Source organism: Aulonocara stuartgranti, assembly GCF_965226115.1.
Source record: "Aulonocara stuartgranti genome assembly, chromosome: 8".
Lineage (NCBI taxonomy): Eukaryota > Metazoa > Chordata > Actinopteri > Cichliformes > Cichlidae > Aulonocara > Aulonocara stuartgranti.
In genome coordinates, this window is record NC_138959.1 from 4,054,897 (window position 1) to 4,074,252 (window position 19,356).

The 19,356-nt window shown below is 41.5% G+C and overlaps 1 protein-coding gene across 4 annotated transcripts in view; it reads right to left on the reverse strand.

Annotated features, from left to right (window-relative positions):
* The window catches only part of LOC309712267 (SRC kinase signaling inhibitor 1-like), a 144,656-nt gene extending 125,959 nt beyond the window's left edge, over positions 1–18,697 (reverse strand). For all 4 annotated transcript variants that reach the window (XM_082542931.1, XM_082542929.1, XM_082542930.1 and 1 more), the window contains exon 1: positions 18,397–18,697. The gene's annotated coding sequence lies outside the window, so the exon portion shown is untranslated. The remainder of the gene's footprint in view (positions 1–18,396) is intronic.
* Between the last annotated feature and the right edge of the window lie 659 nt (positions 18,698–19,356).

Below are 19,356 nucleotides of genomic sequence, written 5' to 3' on the forward strand. Positions count from 1 at the left end.
AGCTCTATATACAAACACACATGAGAGAAAGTAGTAAAGCTATTTGCTGCTGGACCTGTTTTAACTATAAGAAAGTTATATTCTCTTTTCTTACACATCTGTATTCTCTCTAAAGGTCAGCAGGGGGCGACTCTACTTTCTATGAAGCAACATGTGGCTCTTCAGCCGAATGCTGCTCGCAGCCACACATTAAAATGAGAGTTAACCATAACCTTACTAATACATATACTATATGTGATCATTTATCCTCCCAATCCCATTTACATCTGTCATCCACCTATCTGTTCCCCAACACCTGCGTGTGCTGCGCTTTAACTCCTGTTGTTTGATTGGAGGAGCTAAAATGGCTCTTGTGATGTTGACGGTTAGCGAGGTGAAAACATCTGTTTGCTTCTGTGACCTCAGTAAATACTTTCATGATACAGTCTAACCTGCTGGTTTCAAGTCTTACTGACAACAAAATTATGTTTATTTTGTAATCCGGGCGCCACAGTAGTGCAATGGTTAGTGCTGTTGCCTCACAGCAAAAAGGTCCTGGGTTTGACTCCACCATGTGGCTACGTGTCTTTTCCCACGCAGTTACTGAGGTTAGGTTAAGTGGTGACTCTAATAGCCCTTTTCCACTAGTACCTGCTGGTCTCATTGTCTACTCTGTTTTGGTTGTTTTTCATTACAATGAAGTACCACCTTATGTGCAAAGGGTTGTTATAGAAATACAGCAGAAAGTCCTGTGACGACATTTGTACGCAACACAACAATGGAGGACATGGAGGCGATGGTACCACCGCTCTGCATGTGGCTTTTTTTAGACTCACGGACCACAGTGATGTTTTTCGTGTAGCCATTTCCGTTGTTGCCCGGTTTATGATTTTCGTGAAGGTCACACTCTCCTGACTCATCGAGTGATGCAACCGACCAGGCAATCCGTGGCGTGCAGTCTGTTGACTTAATCAGTAGAAGAAAAAGGAGGATTATACTTTGCTGTGGGATTGTCATCAGCCAATGAGCATGTAATATCACTCCATGTTTTGTCAGATCTCCTTGGTCATGTTACTGCTGAAAGCAGACCAGCTGAGAGACTCGCGGACACCCGAGCTTTTGTGAATTACTTCCTCTAGATGGATGCTGGTGACCAAAGGCTTTCTTTGGGTCATCTTGGCTCAAGAAGAACTAAACTCTTAGTGAGTTTGTGCTTTTAGGGAGAGTTGAAAAGACGTCACTGTGACGGAAAACACTTGTGTTTGATTATCTTGGTTTTATAATTGCCAGAATCGTCCAGCCTCATTCTTAACATTTCATAAGGTAAAAAAAAAAAACTGCATAAAGTTCGATCTAAAAGTAAATTAAAGTTCAAATGTTACATTAAAACCGCTCAAACAAGTACAGTTTACTCACTTTAAGTCATTGCTTATGTCAGAAAGTGTGCTACATGTTATAGATGTGAAGATTACAGTCATTTCACCGCATTTGGTTGCAAAAACTCAACATTAGCCATCACTATTAATAAACCTGATGTGGTGAATGAATGAAAGAGAGAAAGATTTTACATCCAGCTTTTCCCCAGCTGAGGGAAATGACTTCCTGCTAGCTCTCCACACATGAAAAATAATTTCTAAGCTGTTTATATATGTATGGAAAAAAGCCATTGGGCATCCTGTGACCTGCAATTCTGACTGCAGCAAATGCATCCAAGTGCCTCATTGCCCAGTGCTCTCTGCCAGCTTGGACTGCAGTGGAAAAGTGAGAAACCTTTACAAAGCACAAAATAAATGATGCAATTTCATGTTCATTTAGAACGTGAATGTGTACTTCCAAAAATAGTTTGAAACATAAGACAGAGCCATCCATCAGACGAAACCTGAAAGTTAGTATCTGAGGACGAACATGATGCTATGGTTAACTGAGCCAAAACAAACTTTGTTTATTACCTTAAGCAGCAGCATCTAATAAAACCTGGGAAGTGCTTACGGTCTCAGACAGCTGTGAAATAAGAGCCCCAGAAAAGCAGTGAAGCACCGTGAAGCAACAGCAGTAAACTGAGGCGCTTCTGTCTGCTTCATCCTGCAGTACAGCATCATAACCTCAAATGTAAATCTGGCTGCAAACATTGACACTGAGAATAACTAGAGCAAAAGATTTGTGCTCACAACAGAAATCCACGTAAACACCAGGACCAAAGATTTCCCAACAGAACACTGCATTGTAACGGCGGGAGTGATGACATTCACCCATCAGTGGTTTTAATCTCTGTTTGATGTTTTCATTAAAGAAATATAAAAGACTAAATGCTAAGAGGTTTCAGGACTTGGCTGTACCATAAATTAACCTGCAGCACAAGTCCCCAAATGATTAAAGGTGGATTCTGATAGGAAAAGAATTGCCTGCAGTTGCTAATCTGTGTGATTTATTTCAACAGATTTTCTTTTCTCAAAGCTGGAAGTACTGATTAGTTTTCTTATCAGGCGTTCGGCCTCATTCTTTATTATTTTTCGACTGAAAAATCTCTTTTTTACTTTGTGTAACAGTCAAACTACCGGTACTAGTTGTTTCTGACCAGCAGTAAAAAGAAAACTGGGTAAGACTCTCAGCCAAGATCATGGCTGAAGGGTAGGCTGGGGTGGCACTGACACAACCACAGGCTGGAGCCACACTGGGAATGACGGCGTCACCTTTTTTTCACAGAAAGTGCACCGTGTTAAGTATATCTATAGAATGTGAAATATTACAGCCTGGAATGAAAGCTCTTGTTCTACTTGTAAATGCAAAACAATGCATAAACTTAAATGTGTCATTTGCCAGGTTCAAATGCTCCTTTGGTTCCTAAAAGCAAACAAACACAGAACAGTTCAAATCCTTTAAGCTCCAATAAAGTTATCAGTGTGGATGTTCTCTGTGCTTAACATCCATGTATCCATGAAAAAGCTGATAGTTCCTAACTAAAGATGATAACTTGTAACTAACTCTGTATGTAAGCAGCAACGAAGGAAGACAAGAGCATTGAGGAAATTCCAGGAGAGAGGCAGTTACTCCAGGAGAGCTGTAGAAGGTCCTTAACCCATCAGATCTGATATCTGCTCCTTTGTGCACTGCCAGAGCTGCAAAATGACCTCTAGCAGGATGCTGGTGTGAATATCTCTCACCAAACCTGAGGGCTCGACCTCTTTTAGTGTTCACTTTGCTTATTGTCTGGCACCGTGGAGCCCGACTGCCATTTTCCACAGAATAACACAATTGGCAGAACTGTGTTTTTCACAGATAAGAGCAGGTTTAGAAAGGGTCTGAGGAAGACTTGGACCATCATCGATGGTCCACGGAGGGACACAGATCTCTACAGGCTGGCCAACAGCACCCGACTGCCATCAGGTATCAGGATGAAATCCTTGGGCCACTGTCAGACCCTACACTGATGCAGTGGGTTCCACTGGGTTCCAGAACAGCCATGAGACATTATGTTTCGGTTCAACCGACACCTCTAGGTTTCACCTCTGACTGTCCTGGAGCTCAGCGATACCCTGATCAATATCTGAGAGGAGATCCTCCAGCACAACATCCATCATCTCATTAGGAGCATTGTCAGGGATGGATACAAGCATGTAGGGCCATGTGAACTCCCGAATACCTGCGATGATATTTCGACAAAATGAACAGGTCTGCCAAATCTTTTATTTTTCACATTGATTTTCTAAGTATCTGTGAATTCAAACTTCTGTCGGTTTTCATTTTAATTTCCATCAAACAATGTGTCATTTTTTTCACTCCTAACCCATTACCCAGTCCAAATCAGTATCCAACAACGTATCCAACGTCTTTTTCCCATTGAGATCTGATGTGTTTTCAAAGTGTTCCTTTAAGTTTTTGGGGCGCTGTATGGTCATCTTTACCCGGTGGCTAGCTACAGCTATGTTTGGGATAATATAAACACACCAGCACAGTAAAGATTTAGGAGGAGGGTAACATAGCTCTCAATAAAAGTGATTGGCAAGAAGAAATTCCATCATGTGGTGAGAAAAACACCCACCGAAAATGAGCTCAAATGCAGGTAAGAGAAAGTCAGTCAATATGACCCGATCCTAATCTTACCTCTTAGTTGGACAAAAACTGATTCTTCTTTAAGGAGTTTAAATATTCGGTGCCCGGACCTTCATCAGTTTTCACAAACTTAGCTTAAAAACATGTTTGATTAGTGCTAGCTTTTTTTTATATATAAAGAGAGACAAAGCACTGCAACATTTAGCATTTTTTAAACAAACGAACCTCTTTCAGCACAGTTGGATCGATATGTCTTCATTTAACAAGCAGATATCATTTTAAAAGATTTAAATGCATTAGAGATTCTTTTTGCCGGTATTAACTCTTATGACAAAGTTTTCCAAGTCTGTCTTCTAAACTTTTTTATACCTCACAGCCTTTTTCTAATGATATCACCTCCTCCTCCCTCTGTCCTTCTCTAAGTCTCTCTCCTCATTTCAGAGATCCATTATTCCAGAGGACAGAAGCTTTTCATTTCACAGTCTGATCAGGGTTTAAGGAGGGCTACTCTGTGTAATCAGCTAATGAGCAGCTCGTTAACTGTTGCTCACTGTAATTTAGGCATCAGCGCTGCCGAGCGGTATTTGCAGAGTTTGCTTTCGGAGGACACGTGTCGGAGCTGTCACGCCAGCTTAAGAGATACCAAGGAGCAGAGGGAGATCTGAGCTGTCGTATAGCACATGTAGAAACACAAACTGCTCACAACAATTCCACATACAACCGCATGACGTGTGCAAGCAGATGGCGGCATCTAAGCAGGCTGTTTACACAGACTGCAAATATCTCAGAAGATAAAGTATTTCTTTAAAGTTAATCTGTTAAGATTTTCTTTACTCTTCTTTCTTCACAGACCGAGATACGGTGACCTGAGATCATCAATGTAGAGTTTGAGGTCTTTAGTTACCTGCCAGGTTCAAAGTCCATTTCATTTCCTCACTTGTGCAAACATGCCAGCATGTAATGTAAGAATGGAAATGGATTCGTAAATGAACACAATCCATTTCTGTGCTGCAAAGACCGGCACTGAAATGTTAGCTACAGCTGTGATGTTAAGCAAAGAGCCTCAGATTTTAGCTGCATTTTAAACACATTTTGATTACTGATGAATGTGGCTTAAAGTCTCAGATGGCTTTTAAATACATACAAATATTTGTATGGGCAAAGCTGAAACTGCCCATAAGCTTGTTCTCGATGTTGACTGCTTTAAGAGTCTGTCAGAAGAAGAGAATTGTCCAACTACTGCATTAGTCATCAGGAAATTCTCTAATTAAGTGTCAGTGTCTGCTGGTTGTTCGTTAGTTTTACTCCACAACAACAATGCATAGCAGACAAATAGCAGTGCATCACCTTTCTGCAGACTTGTACAGCAGTGTGTAGTCTTTATTTGTGCTTTTTTACTCCATACTATAATTTTCTGCTTTGTTTTCTCTACAAACAAACTAACAAAAGCGCCATATTATACCTTTAAACATATAGGTTAATATGCACAAATAAGCCAGCTGTAGCAGATTCTAATTGTTATGTCATGTTTCAAAAAGCCGACATTTCTTGGATTGAGAGCTGCAGAAAACTTGAAACTATAAACTGTATATAAAAGATGGAAGTAGCCACCATGACATAAACCATTTGTTTGTAAACATCAGACTGCACTAATAAAAATCATAATTTAGAAATTGTTTTATGTTCAATCAGACCTGAAGCTGTTACTGATGATTTTACAGTCTCAGTTAAGTGTTTACTGAGGTCATGAATCAAGGAAACTGAGAGAAATTTTCACAGTGACTTCTTCACAACTAGATATCTTACTGAAAATGGAGGAGACGCCCCCTGCTGTCCATTAGAAATGTATTTAACTTTCAAATAAAATAATAGTTTTATTCATTTAAAAAAAATGTTTTACATGGAGTTTTTTGGTCAGAGTGGATGCCACTGAAACCAAGACCAAACTCGTTACTTTAACGACTTATCCTATGTGAAGCGTAGAATAACATCGTAATTTAAATAACTAATATCACATTATATACAATAAGATATGAAACTAGCTCATCAGCTTTACTGAGGTCACAAACCAAATGAGCGGTGGTTTCCTGTGTACTTCTCGGCAGTCAAACTTCCTTTATTAACCAGAGGATCTGCCCTCTGCTGGTGAGAGAAGGGAGGGTCAGGGCACCTATTCCCATCTTTTAACTGCAGTCTATGCTTGGAACAGGGAGTCATTGTGTTGGAGCTCAATATGTTGTTCTTTAACATTATGTTCTGTTTGCACTCATTTTTCTCGCAGATATCTGCAGCGGACGTGTAAAAGCTGCTTTTTGTTTTTCACTTTGAGTAGAAAACAAACTGTCACACACCAAGACTCGCTCTCATCTCTAAAATCAATTTCTGTGCAATTCAGGTTACAAAATTCACTATATAATCCTGTCCTTTAAAGAAACAGTATGCAATATGTTTTATGGTGTCAGAGTGGGTCTGGCTACACGCTGAGCGTGCCCAATTAATTGTGAATATATGAAACAACATGCGGTGTTGTGCTTGTAGTCCAAATCAATGTCACACAGACAGACAAACACATTGAGGCATTTCCTGCAGCATACTCACTACCTGTGACAGTGTGCGTCTCCTGGAAGCAGATTCCTTTGTGCTTTTTGTGACCTGACGTGAGACAGCAATGCCATCTGATAGGCTGTTCTCTACCTGAGATACCACGGAAATAGCAGTCCTTATCAAGGACAAAACATTACAGCTGTAAAAATCTGGAGATGAATATCTGAGTCAGTCTCTCAGGGAGCGCTGTCAAATTAGTCTATGAATTTCCTACTGCACCCGGAGAGTATGTGACAGCAGCAGCAGGAAGACCTTGAAATAACCTCCTCGAATACACATTTCTCCATGATGGTTTTAAACGCCTCTCCTATAGCATTTCAAAGCTACAACAAAGACCGTTTGAGCTACGTCTCCAGAGACGGTGCGGAAGAATGCAAGAGCACCTGTGTAAAAACATATGCTGCTCTCAAATTTACCCCGACTGCTGAGGGAGACGAGAAAGCTGCAGAGACGAGCTGATTGGCCGACGTGTCTGATGAGCTAGGAATCAAACATCAACTAAATATACACAGCTGGGAACTCTGGGCCTGCTTCAAAGGAGCCTTTAAAGTGTAACAGTGGATTCTGTCTCGAACAACAACTGAGATTTAAAACAAGAGAGAGCCTTACTGTGAACTTTAATATAATAATCATGTATATTAAAGAAGTTAAAAAGTTAATAGACCCTTTTCACGGCAGGCATTTTGACCTTCTACAGCTACAGGTATAGCTAATAACATTTACGAGCTCTCCAGTGTTCCAGCATGCACAATATGAAGACCACGGAAAGGGACAATGGCAAGAAAAGTGTGCTGTGAGAAAAGGTCTGCAAGCTGTTAACATTTAACAAGTCCCTGGTGGGAGTTAAAGAGGCATTTCACCAATTTTACATGCCAAAGTCAATTTGCAAGTCACAGTAAGAGCTAATCAGGACGTGGAAATGGTTCTAATAGATTTGGAGCAGCTTTGCAAAGCATGAGTACGAAGCCTGAGAGAACGACAATCTTTGACAGGCAGGAAGGAGCAAAAACCCAGTGACTGGTTAGCAACCACCAGGAAGAACATCAGCGACAGTGATGATCATTTAAACAAACATCGTCAGCACACAGCAGGGTGAGAGGTTTATGTTCAGTGATATTTGAGCTGAAAATGTAACCACAGGAGGAAAGGAGGTCAGCGATTGTGCAGCCTACAGGAGGAGCACAGAAGTTACCCATATGCAGCCCTCAGGCAACACACGTGTAAAGGGGAAGACACGGCAACATGGGAACCAGAAACAATGGAATGGAAATGAAATTCAGCTCCTCTAACACCCATTAACAATGAATCATTGGCCAAAGAAGCATTTATCTTGTTTGTCCTAACACTTGTTTTGGTGCAGTGCAGTTTTTGTGCAAAGGTCATTCAGCCTGGCGAGCTAAAGTGTGCAGTTTTACCTGTAGTAAATGGACTGGTTCTTATATAGTGCTTTTGTACTGGAGCACTCAAAGCACTTCATACATTATGTCTCGTTTCACCCACTCATACAAGCACTTTTCTTTCTATGTCTAAGTGCTTTCTTACATTCATGCTCCAATGAACGCATCAGGAGCACCTCAGGGTTGCAAAGGAAACTTTGGTGTGGATTTAAGCAGCCAAGGAGCAACCCACCAAACGTCTTAGTAGATGACTCTACAGCCTGATTCACCCCTGCAAAGTCATGGCAGTTTTGCTTAAGTTAAGATGCATGAACAGGTGCTGTCACGGTTTGCACTGGCAGACCGTGTGGAGGGAGGAAGAGGACCCAACTGCGAACCAGGAACTGGAACGAAAATATAATTTAACAAAAGGCGAACCGTTTATTTGAGGCTGGGAAAAGGTACAAAACCAAAGGCAGAAGCACACTGAGGCAAAACTAAATTCTAAACACAAAAGACAAAGAATAAAACCCTGAACATGGAGAGATGACGAAAACTCAACTGACAACCTGACAAGGAATGAATGAAAACACACAGACTAAATGCACACAGGAGGTGATCAGGGGAAGTGGAAACACACGGGGAAGCAGCTGATTAGAATGAACATAACGACGTTACATTGGCAGTGAAACTAAACGCAATGAACACGGGACACCAGACCTCTAAAATAAAACAGGAAACATAATGGGGCGCAGACATGACAACACGAACTTGGCAACATAAGATACGCAGACATTAAACACATGAGAGGCGAGGGAGACTTGAACACAGGGGTGAAGACACAAGGGGAATCTAATAAACAATGAACTATAACAGGGCAACATAGGCAAAATTGAACTTAGATAAGCTAATGAACTTAAACATAAACCGTGAACATCAAAATATATCAAAATTCAAAACGCTGGGTCAAATGACCCATGACAGGTACAGTGCAAAACCATGGCTGAAACCAGTTTGACCATAGGACAATGCAGCTGAAGACCACCACAATGGGTAACACAACTGCAGGCTGGTCGGTGGGGATCAAGTTGCCCAGTTAACATCGATTGAATTTGCAAAAGACGGGATGTGCTGGTAGAGGCTGTCTGCTAGCAGTCAACACAAAATTATGTTGCAACAACAAAAAAGCTTTGCAAAATTTGCAGTTAAGTAAACGACCTTTGCAATAAAGCTTTTGCTTTAAGTAGACGTGACTAGTAACTAGTAACTATAATTAATTACTTTTTCAAAGTAACTTGCCCAACACTGGTAAACATAACTGGATTCAGGAGTTTGACACATTGTTACATTCCTGTTTCATATTTTTGAGAGCAATATCCAGAACAAACATGAGGTAGGTGCATCCTAGATATTGTAATATAATTTAGATTTAAAAGCAACAGGATATTGTCAGTTATGAGCTCCAAAATTTCAGCCTTATTAAGTAACTACTTTAAACCAAATTTTTAAGTCATTGCTGGAAACTTCTATGTGTAAATTGGTTTACAATTTTGCCCACTCCTACTGAGTGGTCTCTGAGGTCCTCGTGGGCTTTGTTGTCATAGATATTAGGACTCTGTTGCAGCTGCATGGCTCTGTAATTTCAAAGGTAACCTCCCACACTGTTGACATTCTCATTTGTCAGCGTGTGTTGCGAGTTCTAATGTAATCGTACAGCAAGTCGACTGTGTGCTAAATGACTGCTGTTGTTGGTGTGGTTTATATTTCACATCTTAATTTTCCCTAAGAATTCAGCCATTTCTTGCTCTGTTAGCATTCCTCTTGTGCCCAATAAAGCAGGAAAATGAAAATAAATCATATTTTAGGCTCCGGTGGACAAAAACGCCTCTTTAATGTGGTACACAACACATTTTCAAATAAACACAGAACATGCAGAATCATTAAAGAGCTGCATGTCCACCACCAAACATCTGCCACATTAGTAATGCCACTCAGGCTGATACATACTGCAGGGATCTACTGACTAATGATGGTAATCAAGCACGTCTACAAGCATGTGCATTTAAAAAGTCCAGCCTTGCACAATAATGTATAATTATTGTGAAAACTGTGATAAACGGCCGACTGTCTAACCTTTCACTGAGTTTAAATGTGAAAATACCGTACCAGAGTGCACACATTAGCAGGCCTGAGGTCATTATCAGCACTTTATGTCCAGAAACTGCCAATTGGAAGAGAAAATGGGAACAGGCTGCTACTGAGAAAAATCTGACACAGTAGTTTGCAATTAAGCTGATTTATAACAAAAGCAACCAGAATCTCCTTCCCAAGAGACAATTCTCTGCTTTATTCTGACCATTTGTCTTCCACATAGCAACTGGAGGCCGGATGGCATAAATACTGATGACACGGTCGCCAGCAAAAACATAAAAAGGTTGCTTTGCTTTTTGTCTGCCTTTCCTATTTGTCATTCTGAGATTGGTTTTTTCGCCAAATGCCTCTTTTTTAGCCAGTTATATTTATCTTCATATACAGGACAGATCATCAGCATCCAATAACAACCGTCTCCTGTAAGAATGATCCTCCGTCTCTTCTCTGCCATGCATGGCCTAATGCAGCAGTCTTAGGCGAGCTTGCAAGATGAAAGTCACATGCACCCCGGGCCCTAAAGCAGGTCAGGTCGGTAAAATTTTAAAGTGGATGGATTGATGCTCTAAGAGTGTCCTAGAAACAGTGTGGTGGGACTCAAAAACAGAAACACCCTGCAAAGAAACCCCAGTCTAATGTGGTGACTCTCCTGATCATGACTAACCTGATTGGACAGATGGTTTATTTATAAAGAGCCATCTGAGGAGTCATCATTGGCAATTAAATACTTGGCAGGTAATTGGATGAACCATCTGTCTGTCACTGCTACCTTTAGCCAACCAGTTCAACAAACTTCGGAGCATGAGGAAGATCAAAACCAGTGTTTCACAAATCAAGACCTGAGGATAAAATCTCTTTGTTAATTTGCAATTTGGAGGTTTATTTTGTGAGCATTTGGTTTCCCTCTAAAAGGTCTGCCTCTAAAAGGTCACATTTAAACAACGTGACCTTTTTTAATTGAACTGATTTGTCACATTAAGGCCTTTAAGACACAATGTAAAAACTGCAAGTAGTTGTAAGTATATAAGTAAATGTCTGACCGTGTAATAGACAAAGCAAGCCAGTAAGATAAATACTGTATGTCTGGTTTTTGATGTGATGTCCACTTTCCAACATTAGTCCTCTCCATCATGGGTGATGCAGTGGAGGTTCCAGGTCATCACATTCGGGCACCTGTTCCTGAGAAACAGGAACTTTCTAGTGCGTCGCTTTTTGTTCAGCACAGACCACCAAACCCTACTTTTAACTCATCTCTCCAAATGACTGCAAATAGCTGTAGCATACCTGTCGCATGCTAGTTTCATTCTGCAGCGGTTCCTTTTTGCTCTTTTGGTTTTGGGTTGTTTTTTCCCCACACAGTTTGGAGGCCAGAGCACTATTTGGTTGCATATTTTTCCAGCTTGTACAGTCTCATCTAATCTCATCCCAACACACAATAATAGGCTGGATATCTGACAGTGACAACTTCCAGGTCTTGGACCTCATTTTTTTAATTTTTTGGAGGGGCACACAGAGCTCTTATAGTCACCTTTGTTTTTCCTGTTTGTATAGAAGCATCAAATCTCACCATTACAATAATTTGGCAGGTAACAAGTAGCATGTGCTACCAGGTACCAGAAAAGACTAAATGTATGCATTATAAAACAGGAAAAGGTCACGTCAACCATTACTGCCACAAACTGCTGTTCAGACTGTGTGTGCAGTTTAAGTTTCATTGAACACTGGTCTGCCTTTATGATCTAAATTGTGCTATAATTTAGATCACAGCACCAGCAGATAGGTCATCCTTTCTTTTTGTGGCGCTGATCTAAAGGTGGAGTACTGCGGAGGTCTGCCATTGTGCGGCTTATTCAGGCATCAACACCGCAAGACTCAAGAATTCAGCTGCCAAGCAAAGTAAGGTCATCCTGTCTCGAACACCTTGAGCCACTCAGATGAGGCTTTGATGAGCTTTCTAAGCCTCATTCACTCTGTGAATAAATCAGACAGGCTGCTGAGATCCTCGGTCAGCTTTACAGAGCCAAATTAACTGAGATTTATTGTTAATTACACTCTGATGTGTTGTGTCATAAATGTTTCACTGCTTCCTCTCAAAGGGAAGGCCGAGATTGTTTAATTATGCACATTTACTGGCTAAGAGTCTTGCTCCGTTTCAGCCCTGCAGCTCTTAAATGCAGGCTCTACAGTGATAACACAGTCAACCAATAAAAAGAACTTCCATCAATATCCATTTTATATGAACGAGTGAATGAATGGCAGCATTTCTGCAGGACTGAAGAGAGCAGACTTAGTGTGGCTCACTTCGACAAAGTGTCCTTGAACAGGAAACAGACTCCCTGCCAGCTCCACAGGTGCTGCTCACGTCCTGAACTCCATTCAAAAGGCAGTTTTCAAAGGGGAGAGTCTCTCTTCAGACAACAGGAAGATTCATACTTCACAAAGACACTTTAGGATACAAGCTGTGTCGCACCTTCACAATGCAGATAAGAGTCGGTAACATCTACATGCTGAAAATATTTAGCGTAGAAGCCACTTTGAGCTCACTTTCAGAAGTACTAAATCAAGACCTGAAATATGACTTCAACTGAGAATCCAAATTGGAGTATTTTTGCACAAAAACAAAACGCATGTTGGCTTGAGAAGAAACAAGTATCAACTGTAATAAAGAAGTAAAACATATAATACTAATCTTTTTTCACACGCACGAGATCGGGGTAGGATCAAATAATAGGCGTGTACTATTAACACTGAAAACATGGCCGTTGTGAGTTTTTGAGCAGTAACAACAAGTAGGGCAGCTTGATAGGCAGGGTGTTTTGTCAGTACACCGGCCCCTTCAGCACATCATAGGGTGAAATGTGTGCTAGTACTGATTAAGCCACTATGTAGTGTCTGCATTATGGGGTTGAGTTGCTTTGAAGTAGATTTGGAGCGCCGTTACTTGGGCGGGCCACGCAGATATACTGTGTGACATATTTTTATTTATTTCCACATACGAGATTACAAAATTAATTTATTGTTGGTCTTATTCTGGAATTTCAGGAGTTGCTATCAACTACCTCCCATCCTTGGCATCTCATATTTCCTTATGGGCAGGCTGTTCACGTCGCTGTTGTGATACTGCTCAGTGTGAGCCAGCTGTCAGACAAACTCTGACTCCAGAGGCTGGTGTCAGTATACACAGTATTAATGTTCTTAGTACTCATCAGTAAAACCGAGTCTTATCCTTACATACTGGTGATATTCTACACCTTCACAGTCTGGTTTGGGGCTGTTTTGGTCACAAATGTGTCTACAACAAAGTCTAAACTACAGAATATGTAAACAACATATCTGGCATTAAAAACTTGATGATTAATCTTTCGTTACTTTCGAAGACTACGAAGAGCATTTTTTAAAATTAACAACTTTCATTTGTTCTGTTTAGGATGCATGTCACGGCGGGACACGCCGGTGAGTTTATGGAACGTACCCAAATGCAGACACGGAAGAAGACGGAAAACATGAGTATAAAAACAAGGCGAATCATCCAGGGGGAGTAAGCAAAAACTAGAACCTATACTGGGAAAAAACGACTTTGAACATAGAAAGACAAGACTTTCAAAATAAAACAGGAAACATGGAGAGACATAGACATGACAACAAAGAGGAGAAGAAAAGACTTATAAATCAGGAGACAAAACTAGAATGAAACGAAATCCTAACTAATAGCAGCAACACAAGAACTTAACATATTTTCAACACAATATAAGAACACAAAAATACAAAACCAACTCAAACCTGCTGGGTCACAGACCCAGCCCCTGACAATGTAAAAATATAATCAATATTCAATATCAACTAAAACACCCTGTTCATGTAGGCTAGGGATGAGTGTTTCCCACACTCTCGAGGCGCCCTTTGACCTTTGTATGACCTCTGTTTCTTATGTGCACCATGTTTTACTCTGAGACTTATTGGAGCCTTCAAACTCCATCTTGCTGCAGGAACCTGGAGAAATAAGGTGCCATCACAGTCCCACAGAAATACACGCAGACGTGTCACAATTCTGAGAAACTACGACTGCTTATTTGACCCAAACCAGTGGCTCTAAAATCCATCTGAACAGCGCGAACAGAACAGCCTGAAAAACTTGTAGCACTTGTACAACAGCATAAAATGTTACCATGTTTTAACTTTTTGTGGGTCACTTTAAGAAAAGCAGTCAAATTTAGGTTTATTTTCTCAAATTTGGTCCAGACAGAAAGCAAGGGTTAAAAGAGTCTCTTTAATCTCTGGAGTATCTTTCACTTCAGCACTTTTTTTAAAAATAATTCATTGTAAATAAGTGAACAAATATCTGTCCTTCCATTTCAGTCCAACCGGGCTCACGGGGATGTTAAAGATCGACTCGGAAAATAGTGTAAAAGTTGGAGTGTGAAAAAAGTAAATCCAGGGATTGAGAAAGAGAAAGCAGGTCAAGGACCTTCATGTCTGAGATGTTTGTAGACGATGAAAAGACATTTAACTTTTTACCGCTCGCCATCTGTGAGCTGAAGACATTTCTTCAGATGGTTTTCCACAATTATAAAGCTGCAGTTTCAGTGCCTGAAAACACATTTCTTAAAAATGTTGTTTTGACTTATGAAAAGAAGTCGAACGCTTGAACGTCGAGGATGAAAAGGCAGCAGAGTCTCTGAATGCCAGAGCGCGAGGCAGCTCTCGGGAGAACAGACATCCCTGAGTCAATATTACAGTCAGCTCACCCTCACCTGGTGGCTCTGCATCAATCAGCTCTCTGATGTCGGCACCCTCTGCTCTGCAGCTTCCTCCCTCTGCCCTTCATCTCTTCTTCTCCTTCTCTGTCTGTCTTCCATCTCCTTCCAGATGTCAACAAGTTTGATCAGGCTGACGTGGGAAAACTGCTGTTTGGCTGACGCTCCTCAGCACCCTGACAGATCCTCCAGCCTCTCGTCTCCTTTTCTTTTGCTCCCCAGTCACTTGTGATTCCAGCACGCTTGATCTGCTCCCCTCCACCTCCGCCACCCGGCAACCCCGCCCCTGTCAAAGCCTCCTGGGGAGCTGGGGAGGGCTCTGCCATGTCAGTGAGGTGACATGACTCACACAGTCATGCGGCACAAAGGAGATAAGTTTGAGATGTTCAAGGGCGACTGTATAGTTGGCGTTTCAAAACGCTCACTTCAGAATTAATCCTCTCAGCGATTTCTGAGTGAAACGGCATGCGGGATGTGACAGGCCTCAATATCCAACGCTGAATTTTAAGATAGCTGGCTGTTTTTCCAAACCGCGTCTCCCAACGCGTTCAAGAGACTCGGGTCTTTTCTTGCTCCGACACAGATTTGTGCAGAGTGGGAGCAAAGAGAAGAGGGTATCATGTAAATCAATAGCGATTAGAGATAGTGAAGACCTCCATTTTGCACTCTGCCAGCCTGCAGTCAGCAGCAGCAGCAGTCTGTGCCTCTCGTGCATTATCATTAAATTTGAATCACAGAGATAAGTATCTTCTCTGAAAGATCATCCCGGTCATCTTAGAAAAACCAAGAAGGTCATTTAACAACACTTGGCACCACAGTGGAGGTATTTACACCACCCTTACAGAACCTCTCAGGCACCTGCATGAATATGCAGTTTGCAGAAATCCAGATTTTCCAGCTCTCTGATGCAGAGTAAACTAGAGTAATTAATAAAGTGATTCATTCTTTAAACAAGCAATCTATTAGCAGCAATCCTGGTAAATAGTAACCTTATATATACAATTATCAATGCATTGTTTTAATATTCCGACCAGTAAAAATAAACCTGCCTTGCAGCATCCGTGTTATTTCTACATTCTTGTTTAAAAGAATTGGTGGGAAAACGTAACAACTTGGGAAATTTGACCATCCAAGAAGCACTTCAGTGGGATAAAGGAAATATAATAAAAGCCATGTGAACATTAACGTTAACAATAAATATTTTTTTGTCTTTCAAAAGGGCTGAACTGAGCTCAGTGGAATAAAGAAAGGAGGTCAAAACTAAATATGACACTCAAGGACAACAAAATAAAACAGGAAGTATACTGTAAGTATAAAAGGAGTAGGAGGAGTACACACATACACAGAGAAAAATTTAAAACTTGTTGTTAGTCAAACTGATGAAGATTTACCGTGAGTGTCCTCAATGCTATGCTAGCGTTCTTACTAGCAACTAGCATGAAAGCTAACATAGCACCAAGCTTTTTGAAACTGCTATCAGGTCCAAACTGTACTTATATTTGACTGGAAACTCATTAAAATGGACAAAAACCTGAAAATGAAAAAGTGTCAGACTGTCTTCTCTTTTTGGAACGATCACAGGAAATGTGATGTTCTCATCTGGATGAGCGAACGCCATTAAAGGGTTGTTGACTTTGTTTTTGCATCTTGCCAGCAAATCCCATGAAGAGAGAGAGAGAAAAAAAAGCAAAAACAAAAGAACAAACCCAACACTGAATTGATCCTACAAACATATTGTCTGCAGCTTAGTCTTCTGTGCCTTACTGCACCATTGTTAGTGGAAGATTAGAACACATCGCTGAGCAGCACCGCTACACCGCCGGACGTGTTTATGGCGTTAAACAGAAGCACTGTATCGCCATTTTCTTGCTGGAGCTATTCCCTGCTGGTTTTGGTCACTTGATGAAGTCTTTATTTTTATTTTGTGCCTTTCACTTTTAATAAAAATATATTTCTGCCTGACTAAATGGAAAACGTGGTCACAAATAATTTTACTACAGACATGATTAGAAGTTCTACGGGACCACCTTTGCCCACCTGTTTTGATAGATACAGTTTTAGCAGTTCAGCTGAGAACCACTGGGTTATAGTTAATTAAGGTAAGGATAAATCATTATTCTTGTCTTCTCAGGTGGTATAGTCCACGTTCTTTCCCATCATCTCACTAGAAACATCGATGCTGCTGAGAGAGCGGTGTTATATATTTTCCGCATTTGGGATTCCCAGTAACTATATAACAGTAGCTATATCAGTTATCTCACTGAGGAACAACACAATGATTAGAGTATGGAGAGAAAGCCAGATTTTAAGCAGTTAACCACAATAATAAAACAACCTACTTTATATCCTAGGCTAGCTTTAAAGAGCTGGAGTAGAGATACAGGACCTCTACGGGTTTCCTGTGGATCAGAAATTCTGTGAGTGGGAAACTGGAGTCTGAGTTAATCCCTTAACCTTTTCACTCTGTTCTTGAGCCATTTTTTGAGATTTGGCAGGGAGCACTGTCCAACTGGGAGTGCTGCTGACATGGGGTGGGGTTGGTCTGCAGCAATGTTTATATACTGTCAGCAGCGTCCATATGAAGGCCAACAACCAAGGTTCACCAGCTGCACACTGCCTTACAGTGAGATTAGCTGTGTTAGTCTTTTCACCTGTCAGTGGGTTTAATGTTGTGGCTGATCAGTGTATGTGGACTTTCGGGCATTTGCAGAGCTTCCCAACTCCAGATGGCTGAAAATCTACGAGGAGAGTAGAGATTAGTTTTTGGCTTCACTGCCAACTTCTATTTAGGGACTTTAAGAAAAACCCAAGCGCTACCTGTGTGAGTTTAATGCAGATGCGAAAAATCCACTTAAATCATTCCTCCACCTACCCAAGAATCAAAGTGGTGATACATATGCTTACTAGATGTGTTTTGTCTCCACCGCTTTTATATTTTTCAGCCACTGCATTAATGTCCAGCTCTCTTCCTGCTTGTATCACTGTTTCCATCTCCTCTCTGATCAGCAGCAACAGCAGCCTCAGTAAATCCATCAATAGCACTCTTTCACTCCGGTCCAGATGCCAGCCTCTGAGAGCCAGGACATCCACAGCCTCCTATCCGCTCAGGCAGTAAACAAGAACTGCTGCCAGACGCAACCGACACCAGCAGACATTCACACCCCCAAATACACACAGAGTCCTCTCAATATCTGCACTGAAATGCATTTCAAAGGCACTTTTGATACATACAAAATGGACTGCAGCACTCAAAACTGGTTATTCCAACGTGATGCGGTTACTCAATCAGAAGCTGTTTCGAAAATGAATAAAAAATAATAAGTTTGGAGAAGCTTCAAAAAAGTCTTCTTCCATAAAACATGCAGGGCAAAGAGACATGTGCGGAAACAACACAGACAGCAAAACACTGAAGAGAAGAAGAGGGAGAGCGGTACTTTCCCAGCATCCCCCAGCACGTCAGAGAAAGGCACTCAAGTTAGAAATACCTGCAACTACAGAATGGACGGAGAGAGAGGGGACATGCCTGGGAAGGAGGAATTGCCCATTCTCCGCCTTGATGCACCTGTTCACTTTCCTCTACTGCACACTTTCTCTTTTATCTTCTTTATTCCCTCTTCTTTCTTCCCCTGTCACTCTTCTTCTGCTGTTGTTTCTTCCCGCTTCCTCTCTTCTTCAGGTCCAGTTTTTATCCCTTTCTTCTCAGCGTGTCCATGTCTCGGCTTCTTCAGGAGCTGTGTCAGCATGAGTGTGTGAAGCGCCTGTGATGGATATGAGAGAACGCTGGAGTGCAGAGGCGTTCCTAACCATGTCTTAGCATGGCCACTGAATAAACTCATCTTTTATGGATGCACAGCCCTCCCCGTCCTGCTTCTCTTAAAGGGACTGCACCCCGTTCCCGCTGCCTTTGATCTCGTCGTGATACGCACAGGATCCGAATCGTGCGCTCACATGTGTCTGTGGGAATATACTGTGGTGTGGAGCATCAGTAATTCAGCATCACTGTGTGGGTTTGACACTTTTCCCTGTGCAGCTGAGGAGGGGGAAGCGATCGATCGGAGGATGAAAAGGAATCCAGAAAATTGGGGGTGAAGGAAAAGGGGGGGATGCTGATGTATCTCAGACAAACTAATGGTCGTGATAAATAATGAATAACAGCAAGCATAGCGTGGCATAGAAAACACTGATATCAGGATATCAAGAACAGGGCTGGGTACGCATGTGTGATGAAACAGTGCAGACACAGCTTATCTTTGTGTGTGTGTGTGTGTGTGTGTGTGTGTGTGTGTGTGTGTGTGTGTGTGTGTGTGTGTGTGTGCATGGGTGTGTCCACTACAAAGGGATATTGTCAAAGTAAATCCTGGCCCAGCACCGGCTGTAATTCAATCTGCAGTTGAAGGCCATGAATTAATGAGACAGCGTGTGTGTGTTCAGGGTCAGAGAGGTTG